Source organism: Hyla sarda, chromosome 7, assembly GCF_029499605.1.
Source record: "Hyla sarda isolate aHylSar1 chromosome 7, aHylSar1.hap1, whole genome shotgun sequence".
NCBI classification, from domain to species: Eukaryota; Metazoa; Chordata; class Amphibia; order Anura; family Hylidae; genus Hyla; species Hyla sarda.
Genome location: NC_079195.1, coordinates 197,451,233 through 197,467,792, shown reverse-complemented (window position 1 = coordinate 197,467,792; position 16,560 = coordinate 197,451,233). Strand labels below are relative to the sequence as shown.

General features: G+C 42.9%; 1 long non-coding RNA gene and 11 other non-coding genes across 16 annotated transcripts; all 12 read right to left on the bottom strand.

Annotated features, from left to right (window-relative positions):
• Window positions 1–238: 238 nt before the first annotated feature.
• On the bottom strand, window positions 239–15,272 carry LOC130282982 (uncharacterized). 5 transcript variants are annotated; one of them, XR_008846579.1, is made up of 14 exons: window positions 14,964–15,272; window positions 10,200–10,238; window positions 9,881–9,913; window positions 9,653–9,701; window positions 8,923–8,965; window positions 7,408–7,455; window positions 5,794–5,822; window positions 5,576–5,602; window positions 4,859–4,905; window positions 2,827–2,842; window positions 2,614–2,647; window positions 1,610–1,651; window positions 486–530; window positions 239–310 (listed from the first exon to the last, which is right to left on the bottom strand). It is a non-coding gene; the product is annotated as an uncharacterized LOC130282982 (long non-coding RNA). The 5 variants fall into 5 exon arrangements; XR_008846578.1 differs by lacking the exon at window positions 14,964–15,272 and having other exon boundaries at window positions 10,200–11,538; XR_008846581.1 differs by lacking the exons at window positions 8,923–8,965; window positions 9,653–9,701; window positions 9,881–9,913; window positions 10,200–10,238; window positions 14,964–15,272 and adding an exon at window positions 8,403–8,556.
• Window positions 721–793, bottom strand: LOC130283686 (small nucleolar RNA SNORD47). Its single transcript, XR_008846799.1, has one exon. It is a non-coding gene; the product is annotated as a small nucleolar RNA SNORD47 (small nucleolar RNA).
• LOC130283695 (small nucleolar RNA snR60/Z15/Z230/Z193/J17) lies at window positions 1,855–1,931 on the bottom strand. The gene has a single exon (XR_008846808.1). It is a non-coding gene; the product is annotated as a small nucleolar RNA snR60/Z15/Z230/Z193/J17 (small nucleolar RNA).
• Window positions 2,715–2,789, bottom strand: LOC130283677 (small nucleolar RNA SNORD79). The gene has a single exon (XR_008846790.1). It is a non-coding gene; the product is annotated as a small nucleolar RNA SNORD79 (small nucleolar RNA).
• Window positions 3,571–3,635, bottom strand: LOC130283711 (small nucleolar RNA SNORD75). The gene has a single exon (XR_008846822.1). It is a non-coding gene; the product is annotated as a small nucleolar RNA SNORD75 (small nucleolar RNA).
• LOC130283693 (small nucleolar RNA snR60/Z15/Z230/Z193/J17) lies at window positions 4,973–5,051 on the bottom strand. The gene has a single exon (XR_008846806.1). It is a non-coding gene; the product is annotated as a small nucleolar RNA snR60/Z15/Z230/Z193/J17 (small nucleolar RNA).
• On the bottom strand, window positions 5,672–5,747 carry LOC130283687 (small nucleolar RNA SNORD47). The gene has a single exon (XR_008846800.1). It is a non-coding gene; the product is annotated as a small nucleolar RNA SNORD47 (small nucleolar RNA).
• Window positions 6,549–6,610, bottom strand: LOC130283710 (small nucleolar RNA SNORD78). Its single transcript, XR_008846821.1, has one exon. It is a non-coding gene; the product is annotated as a small nucleolar RNA SNORD78 (small nucleolar RNA).
• LOC130283692 (small nucleolar RNA snR60/Z15/Z230/Z193/J17) lies at window positions 9,029–9,109 on the bottom strand. The gene has a single exon (XR_008846805.1). It is a non-coding gene; the product is annotated as a small nucleolar RNA snR60/Z15/Z230/Z193/J17 (small nucleolar RNA).
• On the bottom strand, window positions 9,766–9,846 carry LOC130283675 (small nucleolar RNA SNORD79). The gene has a single exon (XR_008846789.1). It is a non-coding gene; the product is annotated as a small nucleolar RNA SNORD79 (small nucleolar RNA).
• Window positions 9,986–10,064, bottom strand: LOC130283666 (small nucleolar RNA SNORD24). Its single transcript, XR_008846779.1, has one exon. It is a non-coding gene; the product is annotated as a small nucleolar RNA SNORD24 (small nucleolar RNA).
• LOC130283690 (small nucleolar RNA SNORD74) lies at window positions 14,022–14,093 on the bottom strand. The gene has a single exon (XR_008846803.1). It is a non-coding gene; the product is annotated as a small nucleolar RNA SNORD74 (small nucleolar RNA).
• Window positions 15,273–16,560: the final 1,288 nt, after the last annotated feature.

Sequence of the window (16,560 nt, the reverse complement as noted above, 5' to 3'; positions counted from 1 at the left end):
GTAAAAGCGAAAATTGGCCGGACAAGTGGATAGTCATGAGGGACAAGTAGATTTTGCTCCATTTTAGTCCAGTGGACAAGATACCATATCCATACATAGCATACAGGATGATGGACAATACAATGTTACAGCCTATATCTGTGGTGTGCCAATCTGGTGGGCAGAAGCAGGTAAGGGTCCATATGCCACCATTTTATCACTATTTCACCAGCCTATTAAAGACAAGACAAACACAGCTTTTATGTTCTATATCCACTTTATTACACATATTTCTGCTCCTTGACAGATTCTGTTCTTCATTTCTTTCAACCTATATAAAAAAAATATGAAATAGTAAGTTTTGCTTTTATAGCTGTTTCTTCAATATTTCATACATTAGGGTTGTCAGTACTTTTGATTTCATCTTTTTATCAGGGAGAGAGTTCAAAGTAATTGTCATCATTTCACCCAATATGAAGGCATCAGAGCAGAGATTAGTCACCTACCATATGGGATGGTTTGTAGTGGATCATAGGTTCTCTCCAGCACCTCTACAATGAGACAAGATCAGGTTATAGACCATCGATTCTGGTTACAGATTACAATATCTTCTAGGTTATATCAGGGGAATTTAAGACCAGAATTAGGGCTTGACAAGCTATAACTATTGTGCCACAGAGGGGGAAACCCCTTTAAGTCACCAAGGCCCATATGACATTAACCCCTAAGCTCTCACACTATAGCCTCAGAAAAAAGTGGAACGGTTAGTGATATCATCCTGGCTCATATGGCAGAATCATTTTCATCACTGGTTATAGGGGAGAGCAGGATTTAGATATTAAGAAATTTAGAAGGAGAAATAAATTACACTTACATTCACAGCATTCAACAAGTGTGACCTGTGGAGATATAAGAAAAGACGGTTAGTGACCCCCTAACAATGAACAGCAGGGAATCAGTCAGCTCTACATCACTCAGCTCAAGTGTCAGAGCCTGTGCCAAGCTGCCCGCACCCTTCTGCCTCGATGATTGCCGTGTGGGTCAGTGCTCAGGACTGAACCTTGTACATCTTGTAGGGAAGAAGCATTCATGCTGCAGCTCAGCCTCCGACACTTCAGTCAGTGCCCAGTGGTCTGCATCAGTGGGTCAAGTTATCCTCACAAGTAATTGGAGACCTGATTCTTACATTCATAATTTACAGACCACTGCAAGTGCCAGCAAGCCTGACTGTGTCCCAACTGGCCTTGGACAGTCACCTCCAGTGTAATGAATATTAACATGCATTTTATCTTAGAATAGGGTAGGCTGCCCAACATTTGTTCTGTGGCAGCACTAGCCAAGGTGTCATGCACTATGAAATCCCAAATGCAGTAGCCTACCATTGATCTCAATGGGAATTCCACTGCTTAGTTCACACATTAGAAGATCTAAGACATGTCAGGCAATGAGAGCCCAATGAAGCTCAGAAAACAGACAAGTCTTCTAGCAATATTAGCACAGGAATAGGGACCTTTATATTTAGCTTCTATTCTATGTTCTATACAAGTATGTCTGATTAGTCAGAGGTGTGTGACCAGGCCGGGGGGAGGAGATCAGTTTGACTGAACTACTAGATCTGCTGTGTACTTACCACATACAATCATCCAGTCACTAAGTGAACACTGAGTAATTGCTGTAGAAAAAAAAAAAAAAGTTATTAGTACAATATCCAATCCAGGATTGCATATCCCCACGAGTGCATTACTAGATATGATTGTGCCATGTATACATCAGCACTCTGGTTAGTGGAAGGCACAATATTTGGCCATGTCAGATAAAGTACAAGGCTTCCATACATGGTCACGTTACTACATTGAGCAAACTAGTAAAATTCTACAGGATAAATCAGATAGGAGCGAAAGAATGTTCATCACTGTCAGTCTGATGAACTATGAATTCATCATATTATCCTGTGCTGCACAACTTCCCTGCACACAACCCTCTAATAGTGGTCTCAAACTGTGGCCCTGCAGATGTTTCAAGACTTCAACCTGAGGCCTGTCTCCCTCCTCCCATTGTATGTGTATAACTACACTGGAGATGACCTGGGAGCAGTCTATGAGTCGGACCAAATGCTGGTGTAGTTGCCCACTGGCCCCTGGTTTTCTCATCACGCACAGGTAGGTAAGTGTTAGGTCCTGTGCCACTTGAAAAACCTTAGCATTTGTGTGCAGGCTCAGGTATGTCCATCTAAGGATATACTGGCTAATATCTCCATTTTACATCAGTTTTGAGGGTTAGCCAATGTCACTGTACATCCACCACAGTTATGCACCTACATTGCCATTTATATTATTCCTAATGTCCAACAGCCGCACCTATTCATCTGGTGTAGGAAGCCATTATGGTACTTGTGGTTTGTTGCAGACCTCCTCCATTGTATGCAGACCTGCCCCCCATTACAAATGCATATCGACATTTGGGGTTAGCATCTCCTGCCATGTGAGGCCACACCTTTGTAATTGTTCAAAGACTTCAACCCCCAGAATGCCCAGAAAGCCGTTGGCATGCAGGGGGGGGGGGGGGGGGGGTGAGGTCTTGCAACATCTGCAGGGCCACAGTTTGAGACCACTGCTCCAATACAAGAAAACTCACCTCATGGGCTGCACCTCCAGAGACAAGGCAATTCCTAAAAATGAAGACAGATTGTTATCACTGGTAAAACACAAGAAATTCTGTGCAAGTGATGACAGAGGCACGATCAGAGAAAGGTTCTCTTTCATTCTTATTCAGAGAGATTCCCATTGATTATTTATTAATTCATCATTGTGCTGTGGTAGAGGGTGAGAGATCATCATATGTACTTACATTAGAGGCCTTGTCACTGTAGAGGAAGAGAAAGGAGAGGCTTAGAAACCTGTGTATAGTAACATGTTCTAGTGGCACAGTTTAATAGAACATCACTGCCTCAATTTCTCAGGAGCTCATAATTTCGGCCTAGTGTGCAGCTATATTAATAAGCCTAAACAAACATTGGTCCAGAGCCATATCCATCCATTTCTTTTTAATCATAAAGGAAAACCCTGAAAAGCGTACAACAAGGTTGCAGTACTAGTCTGCAAATGCCAAGACACATTATCACTAGATAAGGAATACACTGAATTGCATGGCTGAAATGTTAACTATAAATGTAAATCAGACCCTTACTGTATTTTGGTCAAAACGTGTTTCCCCATTCACCATACAGAGGTGGCCTCATTGCAAATAGGACCCCAACATTCTATCGACTTCTTGTTTTTAGGCCACCACTGTGCTGATATTAGGGGGTGTAATGGTACATTTATCACAATCTGTACTAAGCCTCAAAATAAGTTATATTTTAATATAGCAATAATGCAAGTCTATTGCATATGTACAGTGCTGGTGTGCCGCAGTGTGAGCGGCTGTTACAACCTTAGATATGTAGGTGCACGCTGCTATTGCAAAACATACAAACGGAGGTGTCAACTATAGTTCATTGTATAGGACACTGACAAACTACATGCAACAGTACCCATCAATGCCAGGGTATTTAAGACCCATGAGTCCACAGCCCTGCTCCCGATGACCATAAGCCTCAGTATTTTTTATGTTGTCAGAAATCACTTCTGTCCACTACTCTTGAACCATCATCGGCTTATATCAGATCTTCCAATGAGTAAAATACACAGGCATGTTACATACTCCTCCAGCTGTGGAATTACAGAGCAGTCTGAACCTGGCTACATAAGCTACTAAAAGGGTATTCAGGAGAATCAGCTGGGCATTTATATTTGCACTAGTACAATGTACACGGCTTTATCATCTAATAATGACTGCCGCTAGAAGTGACAGCCTCCCACCAGTGTATTGATAGTGTATCTTGAAATCTAATGCATGAGACCTGACACTAGCATTGTGTGCACTGCAGCCCCTAGCATAGCAAGGCCTTTAAGGATAGGTGATGAGTTTAAGACGAGAGATCTCCTTTAAAGGAGTAGTCCAGTGGTGACTCAGTGGTGAGCAACTTATCCCCTATGGATAGGGGATAAGTTGCAGATCGCGGGGGTCCGACCGCTGGGGCCCCCTGCGATCTCCTGTACGGAGCCCCGACAGCCCGCGGGAAGGGGGCATGTCGACCCCCGCATGAGGCGGCGGCCGACACGCCCCCTCAATACAACTCTATGGCAAAGCCGAAGCGCTGCCTTCGGCAATCTCTGGCTCTGCCATTGAGATGTATTGAGGGGGCGTGTTGGCCGCCGATTCGTGCGGGGGTCGACACCCGCTATCTGGGCCTAGAGCCGGGGCCCCGTACAGAGAGATCGCAGGGGGCCCCAGCGGTCGGACCCCCGCGATCTCAAACTTATCCCCTATCCTTAGGATAGGGGATAAGTTTTTCACCACTGGACTACCCCTTTAAGATAGGGGATATGTTTTTCAGTTTTTCAAGATTGCAGGGGATCCGACCACTGGGACCCCTGCGGTCTCCTGGAAGCCTGCAGGAAGGGGGGGGGGGGGGGTTGACCACCGCACGTATTGACAGCTAAAACACCCCCCTCAATACAATTCTTCAGCAGAGCAGGAGTGCTGCCTTCAGCAATCCACGGCTCTGCCATAGCACTGTATTGAGGGGGGGGAAATGTCAACAAGTGCTCTGGCCAGAGAGCTGCTCCTCCTACGCCGCCCGCTGCTCCTCCTCCGCCGCCCCCCGCCCCCCCTTAGGATAGGGAGATCCGTTTTCTCAGGCCTGGACTACTCCTTAAAGACTAATTGAGATGTCTTAATTTCCACGTATTCTGCCTCTTCTAGGCCTTGGCAGTAACCTTATGTCTGTCTGGTTCAGTGCCAACAGCTATGGAAGAGTATCCTGAAAAATACTTACTGTAGAAGTCACAACTGGCCCAAGTCCTCAGCTTGTAGAGTAAAGACCTTTAAACAAAAAAGGCTCCCATTAGAACAGATTCTTTAGCTTATAAAAGTTATTATGACATTTCTGAAGACACATCAGATAGGAGCGAAAGACAAAAAGTATTCATCACTGTTCATCTGCTGAACTATGATCATCATAGTGTCTCCAAATATCCTGAACTATAGGAACATTTGCAATAGTTGTGATTAATCTAATGTACAAACTGGCAGATATCCCTGCTGTACCTTATGGACATTTCAGTGTTCTCCAGGAACAAACATGGCCGCTTTCATTCAGAACCACCACTGCTCATCCTCAGGTTGTGTAGGGTACAGCATCTCTGGTGGCAGTTTTGGGAAGAAAGCAGCAATGTTTCTCCAACAAAATTCAAGGCAAATACCAGATCCTTAAAGTGGTATTACAACCTTAGATATTTGCAGCATATTAACATTCATCCACCTCATCATTTCCTAACCAGTGTGCTGCCAGCTGTGGCCGGACAACAACGCTAGGCGTGTCTGGAGAGTCTTCGGCATGCTGGGAGCTGTGGTTTTGTAACTGCTGGAGGCATGCTGGTTGGTAAAACCTGCTCTACCTATCAGCAGTAGCTGCCTTACATACCCGGTGCCAATCTCTATGCTGCATATAACCCTTTATCAATTCAGCCACAGAGTTAAACCAATGTCTTACCTAGTTGTGTGTCCACATTATGCTGACCTGAAAAGAGTATAGGGAAGAGGATTAGTGTTCAGCATTTCATAGAAGTCCCTTATCTTACACTGGCAGGTTCTCAGAAAAAAGTGGAACGGTTAAAGATAATATCATCCTTAATCATCTGGCAGAATCAGTTTCATCACTGAAACCAAGATTAAGATTGAAAAGCAGTAATACTAAGAAAAGAGACTTACCAGGTTCAGCTAAGCAACGCATTCAGGACCTATAGTTAGAGAAAGTAGGTGGTTAGTTGTGCCAGTTATGATAGTAAGACATTACTAATTCTTTAGACAATGTAGCTCCAAAGTAGTCAGTCAGTTATGGGCTAGCCTCTTATCCCCACCATTCTCCTGAAGGCATTCCTTTATGGTATTATCTATTGCACATTAAGCACAAGCACGTTAGCACTTTCTCCATTATCCTGTGTACACTGTCTAATAGGACTGTTCTAGTATAGGGACAGGGTCCTGAGGCATGGGGGTCGTCCTCATTAGGATGAGAGCCCCAGATACATGCCACACAGTGAGGGGAAGGTGCTTATAGGGACATGATTGCACTACACTTTGAGGGATTGATAGGAAGTGTAGGGACAGCACATATCAGTCTTCCCTCCAGCATTTAACCCTTCATATCCCGTGCAATCTAGCCCCTGGGAAACGCGCAATAATTAAGGAATCACCCGAACTGACTAAGTAGGGGGTCTCTATTTTGATGAGTTAGTTACTGTATCACTGACTACAATATGTGCAATATATATGGGGGTGTTTAGTATTTGTTTGGTTTCTATTCTCTGTGATATTTCCCTTAGCGGTCACAGGTGAATAATATTTTAGTGTTTGTGTGTAGGGGGTTGTGTGTTTTATCAAAATATACCCAATAAATTGCGATTTTATAACTTTTAAGTCATACCCCAGTGATTTGAACTAAGACATTACTAAGGCTCAGGGGTCATGTCAGTATTTAGGTTTGTCCACACAAAATTCAGGTCAGACATTTGAAGCATCATTAATAACCCCCAACGTTACGTGTGTTCTGGATTAGTGGATGTAGTTAGTATATAGTCAGGGCATGCATAGCAGCATGTACACTATCCACACATCATGGCCCTCCATGACAAACACTAGACCTAGATATTGTACAGACAGGAGAATCTTGCCCTTTCAAGAACACTTAGAAACCCTGCATATTTGCTTGGGATTTCATTTTACAGGAGGAAAATTCTTCTGCAGACACTAGTCTTAACCCAGAATAAGCACAAACTGATCCTTCTAACTCTTCGTTCTGGTTGTGTGTTTACTGATTTCAACTTAAAAGGGGTATTGCAGTGAAAAACTATTTTAATATCAACTGGCTCCAGAAAGTTAGATTTGTAAATTACTTCTATTAAAAATATTAATCCTACCAGTACTTAGCTGAAGTAGAGTTCTTTTCTGTTAACAGTGCTCTCTGCCGACTGGAACTGTCTAGAGCAAGAGAGGTTTGCTATGGGATTTGCTCCTACTCTGGACAGTTCCTGAGAAAGACAGGTGTCAGCATAGAGCATTGTTAGACAAAAGAACTAACCTTCAGCTGCTGATGAGTACTGGAAGGATTAAGATTTTTTAATAGAAGTAGTTTACAAATCTGTTAAACTTTCTGGAGCCAGTTGGTAGGATTAAAGGGGTTTTCTGGTAAAACGCTCTTTTACATATCAAGAGAGGTGACTGCCAATAACTCATGATATACACGCTAGGTTGGGGTGATCTAAAGAGATACCAGACAAGCCAAATGTGTACAGTCAGCTTGTGTGAGAGATCAGAATTACCTACCATGTTCCTTTGTCTTTGCATTCTCTGCAGGTCCTCCAAGAGACCGCCCTAAAACCGGACAGAAGATAACACCGTTTAGAGATAAATACGCTGAGCAATGACATAGTAGTGTAATATTCAGTGGTCTGTGTCAGTGGGTCAAGTTATCCTCACAAAGTTATTGGAGACCTGATTCTTAAAAATAATCATTTACAGACCACAGCAAGATTTAATATGACTAAGCTGCCAATACAAAGCTATAAAAACACATGATAGCAACTAATCTAAACTTACATACTTGGCTGTTCTACAGGTAGTTGTATTTTTTTCACTGCAACATCCATGTAGTTTAGATTCTATTTTTTGTTGATCACTATGGGGGAGATTTATCAAAACCTGTGCAGAGGAAGAGTGGTGCAGTTGCCTATAGCAACCAATCAGATTGCTTCTTTCATTTTCCACAGGCCTCTTTAGAGGCCTGTGGAAAATGAAAGAAGCAATCTGATTGGTTGCTATGGGCAACTGCACCACTCTTCCTCTGCACAGGTTTTGATAAATCTCCCCCTATATGATCTGTGGCTCCCCCATTAGGTAAATTTAGAGCTCTGGGCATTAAGTGTCATTAATGTACAACTGTACTCATGTATCCAGTGACATTAAAGAGAATCTGACGGCTGGTTCACCCACCCAGGATACTGAGTTATAGTGTAGATCAGTGTGCCTCCAGCTGTTGCAAAACTACAACTCCAAGCATGCCTGGATAGCCTTCAGCTGTCCGGGCATGCTGGGAGTTGTGGTTTTGCAACAGCTGGAAGCACAATGGTGTAGGTGAAGAGCTGTAAAAAAAAAAAGTGGTCACTTAAATAACAGCCTCAAGAGTGAACCGGGATACAGGTTCCTCACAGGTTTGCTGGGACTTGGAAGCAATGGGCTTTTGATGCTAGCCACTGTGCTACTATTTTAGAATATTTGAGCTGATAGTAGTCACACAGGATTCAGTAATTTGAGCAACCCACGTTTTGTGGCTGCAGGTTCTTAGGCTTTGGGCCTAGATGAATTGGATTGATGCTGATGAGATTTGTGCTGCTTGATAGTCTTGCAGGAATAGAGCAAGAGAGCGAATGGATTCACTACAGCCCTTTATATAATAAGGGGCTGGACTAAGCTCATTGGTCAGCAAACCTGTAAGTTATGAACCCAGTGAACTCTAGATACATCACATGACCTCTAAAAAGGTCCTTAAGCATTTTATACATTACAACCGTGTATCACGTCACCACTAAGGCCCTGTACATATATTTTCTATACATTAAATATGTACACTCAAGACGACTAGGGGTAAGCCCTACAGGAGAGCCCTGTGAACATGGAGGGACTCTAGCTGCGGGGACCATAGACAAGGGGCAGGACCAGGTCCTGTACCGGGACACCACAGAACTCCATGAGCAGTTATCACATGAAAAGGTCTTGTCACTAACCTAGTTACATGGTTCAGTGCCAAAAGCTATTTAAGAGGAAGTTTATAATGATACTTACTGTAGATGTCCATAGTTTAGGTCCTCAGCATGCAGAATAAGACCTGTAAAAATATAGCAACATTAGAAGAGATTCTGTAGCCTAAAGTCATTATGACACTGGTACGAAGACACATCAGATAGGAGCGAAAGACAAAAGGTATTCATCACTGTTCATCTGCTGAACTATGTGATCATCATTGTGTCTTGGAATAACTTAGTAGTGGAATAGATTTCGCTATAGCCATATGTCCAACATTCACTTCTAGATTCAGTAGTGCAACAGCATAAGATAAACTCCTATGTTGCACATTAAAGGAGAAGTCTCACTTAGGTGTCTTATCACGGACAGTGACAGCTGGTATCCCCCAGCTCTTCTCATGTACGGAGCAGGTGTCTACATGTGCCCTCCATTCATCCAAGTGATGTGCTGGTGTATCTCCAGCTTTCCCATAGAGATGAATGGAGGGTGCGTGCAAACTGCCGACTCCATGCGTGAGGAAAGTAAGGGCACCGTACAGGAGATAGTGGTGGTCCCAGTCACTTATCTCCTGTCTTTCCAGTAGGAGACTAATAGACCTACATGAGACTTCAATTGTGCAACTTTATACTGAAGTATTTTGTAATATTTATCAGCTATAGTCACATTGGCTGAGAAACCCTGCCTTAGTGGAAAGGGGTTTTTATGTCCATCCCTTAATTACATTGCCTAATAAAGTCTGAGTAGTTCAGGGTAGAAGTTTAACACCAACCTGTAAGTCCAGTGTTGAGGCATCTTTGGTCATAGCCATCATCCTTGCTCTAGAAAGCAGAAGGACAATGTAAATAAACAGAACGTGCTAAAGAAAACCAAGTTCTATTCCTACACTGTATCAGTATGAAGATTAGTCCCTCATTATTTCTCAGAGAGATTCCCATTGATTATATCAAGTCATCATGTACAGATTTTTAAGTCGATTCATCACAGGCAGAAAACTTACCTGTAAGGCTCAATCCACAACTCTACTTTGGACCTAGAAAGAAAAGAGGCACAATATTACTAAGGAGAAGAGTCTGTCCACAGAGTTATGGTGCTCAGTAACTAATGCCTCAGAATAAGTATTGGTGGTATGCTAGCTCGTCATCCTGACCGTCAAGAGTAGCAAATAGGAGTCATCAGCGGCATTAGATCAGGACCAAACTCCCACCCACACACATCCTGTATGAGTAAAGTGTATCCTCAGAACAGCTATAAATATAATATAATTTCGCATTATAACTTGCCATTGGATCTTTAGCGATGTTGGATTTCCAACTTACATCATTCATAATACGTCCAATAGCATTTGAGCAAGATACCTGCAAGAAAAAGAAACACAAGGTGAGGGAGATTTATCAAAACCTGCCCAGAGAAAACATTGCTAAGTCGCCCATTGCAACCAATCAGATCACTTTCAATTTTGAAAAGGCCTCTGAAAAATTGAAAGCGATCCGATTGGTTGCTATGGGCAACTCAGCAACTTTTCCTCTGGACAGGTTTCGATAAATCTCCCCAGGTAAGTAAATCAAGACCAGTATTGGATCAATGTACCCTAGAGCAGTACTGCAAAACTACAACTCCTAGCATACCCCAACATCCAACAGCTGCCAGGGCATGTTAGAAGTTTTGCAATCTGGATGACTATACACATACCCTGCAAAAGATACTTCAGCAGCCATTGCAATATTACAACTCCTATCATGCGCTAAAATCAGTGATGGCGAACCTGTGGCATGCCAAGACCCCTGTGGGCACACGGCCATGGTTCGCCATCAGCCCATTCGGGACATCCGTGTCCCAAAAAGGAGATTTATTTATTTATTTATTAATTTTTTTTTAATACGTAAAATCTCTCGAAGGATCCATTGGGGGGACACAGACCATGGATGTATGCTGCTGTCTCTAGGAGATATGACACTGGCAAAAAAAAAAAAAAAAAAAAAAAGTCGGCTCTTCCCAGCAGGATATACCCGCCTCCAGGCCCTGAGCTAATCAGTTTTAGTTCCAGAGCAATGAGAGGACCGACAGGTCAAGGAGAAAACACGAACTGTCCGAGAACCAGAAAAAAAAAAAATATATAACTGAACTCACCCTCGGACAGAGAACAAAAGAGAAACCCAAAAGGGCGGGAGCTGTGTCCCACAATGGATCCTTAGAGAAAAGGATTTTTTTTTAAACTTACCGTAAAATCTTTCTCTATCGGCTCCATTGGGGGGGGGGGGGGGACACAGACCATGGGACGTACCAAAGCAGTCCCTTGGGTGAGAAGAAGAAAACCCGGTTAGGCAGATGGCTGAACCACCACCGCCTGCAGTACCTTCCGGCCCAGACTAGCATCAGCCGATGCGAAGGTATGAACCCGGTAAAACCAAGAAAGTATGCAAAGACGACCGGGTAGCCGCTTGCAGATCTACAAGGCCGAGGCCTTGTTCTGGAGAGCCCAAGATGCCCCCAACAGAATGGGTAGAATGAGCCAAAACCCTGAAGGGAGGGATCTTCACCCTACAGCGATAGGCTTCTGAAATGGCATACCGGATCCACAGATTGCAAGGACCTTCCGTAAGGACGAAAAAGGAATCGAACTGACGAAAGGAAGAGGTGACAGAGGTAGGTCCGAACAGCCTGCACCACATCCAGATTGTGGAGTAAACGCTTTTTGGGATGAGAAGGAGCGGAACAAAAAAAAAAAAAAAAAAAAAAAAAAAAAGACAGAAGGACGATGTCCTCATTGAGATGAAAAGCCAAAACAACCTTGGTCATTTTCTGGCCAGATCCTTTTTTTGCCTTTGTCCTGGTGAATCACAAAAACGGAGAATGGCAGGGAAGAGCTGCCAATTCGGACACTCTGAATAGAGGCGATAGCTATAAGAAATGCCACTTTCCAGGAACAAAGGTGCAAGGACCCTTCCCTAAGAGGTTCAAAAGGGGGACCTTGGAGGACACCCAGAACCAGATTTAAAGTCCCACGGGGGAAAAGGAGACCGATGAGGGGCAGTATGTGCCACTCCTTGAAGGAAGATCCAGACATGAGAATTAGAAGCCAGAGGACGCTAAAAGAATAGAAAGGGCCGAAACCTGACCCTTAACCCCTTAAGGACCCGCCCCCCCCCCCCCCCATTTTCTTTTTTTTTCTCCTTTCCTTTAAAAACAATCATAACTTTCAATTTTGCACTTAAAAATCCATATGATGGCTTATTTTTTGCACCACCAATTCTACTTTGTAGTGACAGTCATTTTGCCCAAAAAGCGACGGCAAAATGGAAAAAAAAAAAAAAATCAGTGAGACAACTGAAAAAAAAACGCTATTTTGTAACTTCCGTTTCTACGTAGTACATTTTTCGGTAAAAATGACACCTCTATTCTGTAAGTCCATACGATTAAAATGATACCCTACTTATATAGGTTTGATTTTGTCGTACTCCTATATGCAGGAAAATTTATACGTTTAAAAAATTGTCATTCTGACCCCTATAACTATTTTTCCGCGTATGGTGCGGTATGAGGGCTCATTTTTTGTGCCGTGATCAGAAGTTTTTGGCAGTACCATTTTTTGGTCACTTTATATCATGAAAAAAATGAATTAAAAAAAAAATCAATAAGTCCTATTTTGGACTTTTGAATCTTTTTGCACGTACGCCATTGACCATGCAGTTTAACGATATATTTTTATAATTCGGACATGTCCGCACGCGGCGATACCATATATGTTTATTTTCATTTACACATTTTTTTTTTATGGGAAAAGGGGGGGGGCGATTCAAACTTTTAATAAGGGGAGGTGTTAAATTATCTTTATTCACTTTTTTTGCTGTGCTATAGCTCCCATAGGGACCTATAACACTGCACACACTGATCTTTTACATTGATCACTGGTTTCTCATAATAAACCAGTGATTGATCGACGATTCTGCCGCTTGACTGTTCATGCCTGAATCTCAGGCACTGAGCAGTCATTCAGCGATCGGACAGCGAGGAGGCAGGTAGGGATCCTCTGGCTCCGGCTGTCTTGTAAGCCGTTTGGGATGCCACGATTTTGCCACGGCTATCCTGAATAGCTCCGAGCTAACCGGCATGCTTTCACTTTCATTTTAGACGCAGCATTCATCTTTGAGCGCTGCGTCTAAAGGGTTAATAGCGCGTGGCGCCGCACACTATTAGCCACGGGTCCGGGCCCAACCCGCTATGACACGCCGTGGCCCCGCTTTATAGATCGGGAGTAAAGATGAGCGAACTTACAGTAAATACGATTCATCGTGAACTTCTCGGCTCGGCAGTTGATGACTTTTCCTGCATAAATTAGTTCAGCTTTCAGGTACTCCGGTGGGCTGGAAAAGGTGGACACAGTCCTAGGAGACTTTCCTAGGACTGTATCCACCTTTTCCAGCCCACCGGAGCACCTGAAAGCTGAACTAATTTACGCAGGAAAAGTCAACTGCCGAGCTGAGAAGTTTGTGACGAATCGAATTTACTGTAAGTTCACTCATCTCTAATCGGGAGCGGGCTCATGGCGTAACGTTAAGTCATGGGTCCTGAACAGGTTTAGGGAACTGAGAGACAACCCCAGTTCCAATCCCTACTGCAAGAAAGAGAGAAGACTGGAAACCGAAAACAGCTGAGCGGAGCATCAAGGAGCAAGTTACCTGCGCGTCATCTTCAGTGTTCCGACCAGCACTCCTCTGGTCCCAGGACCTAGGCCATAGCAGTAGATTGTGACCCCTGACCGGCGGTCAGAACACTGAAGTGGGGCAGTACACAGACATACAGCCTCCAGCCATACACTGTATATGGCTGGACGCTGTATATCTGGGGGGACTGTACTGCCAACCTAATGTGGGGGAACTGTAAACTATCAATTTGAAAAAAACAAATTTGGTCATTGAACTCTGTTGAGTTTTTAAAAAACAAAAAAAAGGTTATGGCAACTGTACGAGTTTTTTCTAAACTTAACCCTCAGTATTCTGATTTAATTGCTGTGCTGGCACTTTGAGGGAAAAAAAAAGTTGGCGTGCATTTCGGTTTGGGCACTCGGGCTCAAAAAGGTTCGCCATCACTGCCCTAAATGCATAATGGAAACAAGTTTTTTAAACAGATGAATCCTATTTATAGCCTGTTCAGAGACGTTGGTATTCATCTCTCTGATGTCCCTACCAACAAGTTTATCACATTCAAACAAAGATTGTTGGACTAACATACCGTACAGTCAATAGTGAAAATGAGACTTTTATAAACACAGGCTGGAGTTGAAGAAAAGGCTTAAAAGATAGAGGCTATCCTCAAGAGATAATTGAAAAGGGCTTATATCAAAACAGAGGAAAGAGAGAACAATTACTAACCTCTAAGAGAAAAGAGAACAAGAATAAAAACAGCAAACGAATCGTGTCCTTTTGCCAACTCCCCCATTAAACAGATAATCAAAAAGAGTATTATGGACAACTGGTTTTATTTTGAAAATGATGAAGAATTGGGGAAGGAAGCGAGAGAAAAACCGATCGTTACGTTCAGAAGGTCCACCACTATAGGAGATGTCATCAAGAAAAAAACTATGGCTCAGGATAAGAATGATCATTGGTTAAGACAGGTCACCCCTAAGGGCAACTTTCCTTGCAGAAATTGCAACTATTGCCGTTATAATTTGTCCAGCAGGAATTTTATACTAGGGAGTGTAAATATCTACATTAACCAATTGATCACCTGCCAGTCGACCCATATTGTGTACTGTTTAATTTGTCCCTGTAAACAATTCTATATAGGGAAGACAAAGCAAAAACTAAATGTACATGAGGGAGGGAAAACTTATATTCTCTGTGGTCAGGGAAGGAAGCGCCTCGCTTCATCGCCCATATGATTGAACATCATGACAGTGTGGGCGAGTCGCTCAAGTTCGCTGGACTAGAGTCGACACCTAGCGGCGTTGATAAACTTATTTTGCTGCGCCTTGGGCGTTTTTGATCCTTCGCTTAAACGGGCATTGTGGTTGTTGTAGTGCCTGGTGACATCTCCTTGCTCTAAGACTGTTCTATGTTAAACAAAGATTGTATTCTCACAATTCTCAGAAAATAGTAACACTGCTGACAAGATAAGCAAAGCTGCTCCTTGTAAAAGGGTTAAACATCACGGCCGCATAAACATGGCGGACAGGCTCCCAGGTAGGGGACCTGTATAATCCACAGCCATCCTGGTAAAGGAAAGGAACAGTGGAGAGCGAACAATATTACACACGAGTAATAAAGTTACAATATTCAATGAGGGAGAAGAGGACAAAGGAATGATCTGACCCGCAGCTGCAGGTTATGGATGTGACACATGGCTTTTAAGGGACCACTATGTTCCCAATTCAAACATCTATTGGTAGAATTAAGATTGTTCCCAAAATGTGTTGCTGCACTGTACATTTGATAGTGTATTAAAAAAATAATAAAGTTATGGCACTAAAAAGGCGAGGAAAAATGTAAGTGACATTTAGGCCAAAATAGGCTGTGCCCTTAAAGTTAACCTTCAGAGGGCACAATGTACATTAGTTTTGCTCTGGTACATAGCGAACAGTGATGTACATATAGGTCACAGGGTGCAGTACTAGCTGGAACCTCATGAATAATGGCGGACATGAGCAATCCTACTAATGTCCACCATTAAATGGGCACTCATTAAAACCTTTTTTGCTATTGCATTCCTTATGGTAAATACAATATTTCTAATATACCGTACTTTAAAGCACAAAAAAAAAAAAATTATATATTTTTTTTAACAAAGCTCAAGAGCACATTTCCCCCCAATCTCATACAAAGACTTTGGACCGAAGCCCAAACACCGGAAGTGCAGCCTGGAGTGCTGAGAGGGGGGGGGCAGAAGTGAGAGGAGCTATGATTGGATGAGGCTGGACACCCCCCCTCAGCACTCCAGGCTGCACTTCCTGTGTTTGGGCTTCGGTCCTAAGTCTGTATGAGATGGGGGAAGTGTGCTCTTGAGCTTCTTTAAGCTCAAAACAGTTTTTTAATGAGTTACCATTTAACACTTTAGATGCAGTTTTCAATACTGATCACGGCATCTGAAGCATCTGCAGAGCTCAAGAGGATTCATCAGACCACCCGCATCACAATTAAGGGGGTCCGATGAGTAAAGATGACAGCTGGAGCTCCTCAGCAATCTTTGCTCTGCATTCTGGCAGACCATATAAGTAGAGAGCTCCTAATACTAATTGTAATCCGCAATTAAAAGATGGATATACAAGTCAATTTCTCTGGGGAAATAGGACTGAAGACCCTAGTCACAAACAAGTAAAATAAACATGGCTGCATGTAGAAATGTCTGAACTATTAATATAAAAGGATTTTGTTAATTCTGTACAGTGAACTGCATAAACTTAAAAGTTATAGGGGGGGGTCAGAAGGGGACAATTTGAAAAACTTACAAAATAAGTTTTACTTTAACCTGATGCAGACAAAGCCTAGGACATAAAGGGGTACTCCAGTGGAAAAAAAAAATTCTCTAATCAACTGGTGCCAGAAAGTTAAAACAGATTTGTAAATCACTTCTATGAAATCTTAATCCTTCAGTACTTAGCTGCTGTATTTTTCGAATTTCTTTTTCTGTCTGATGACAGTGCTCTCTGCTGACACCTCTGTCCATAGCAGGATAGGTTTG